Raw genomic sequence first — 309 nt, forward strand, 5'->3', positions numbered from 1 at the left:
CTGCTACAACACACACTAGTTCACCATAATCTACAATATAACTACTTACATGTTCCTGTTCTGCAGGTATTCCACAAGTGAGCTCTTGTATAGAAGTCTCCCAGCTAATCCTGCTTTGTATTGACCAAAGTTGGAAAAACAGTAGCTAGCTGATGTGACCCTTACCTATCTACTGCGCATACGCGCCTCCCAACAAATATAGCAAAGAAGTGAGATGTCTCACTCTGTAGCTAAAACCAAGACCTAAACACACAGAGTGAAAAGAGGATCTGCAGCAATGGGCAGTACAACAAAAATATGGTGTTTTTT

Source organism: Etheostoma spectabile, chromosome 5 (assembly GCF_008692095.1).
Source record: "Etheostoma spectabile isolate EspeVRDwgs_2016 chromosome 5, UIUC_Espe_1.0, whole genome shotgun sequence".
NCBI lineage: Eukaryota > Metazoa > Chordata > Actinopteri > Perciformes > Percidae > Etheostoma > Etheostoma spectabile.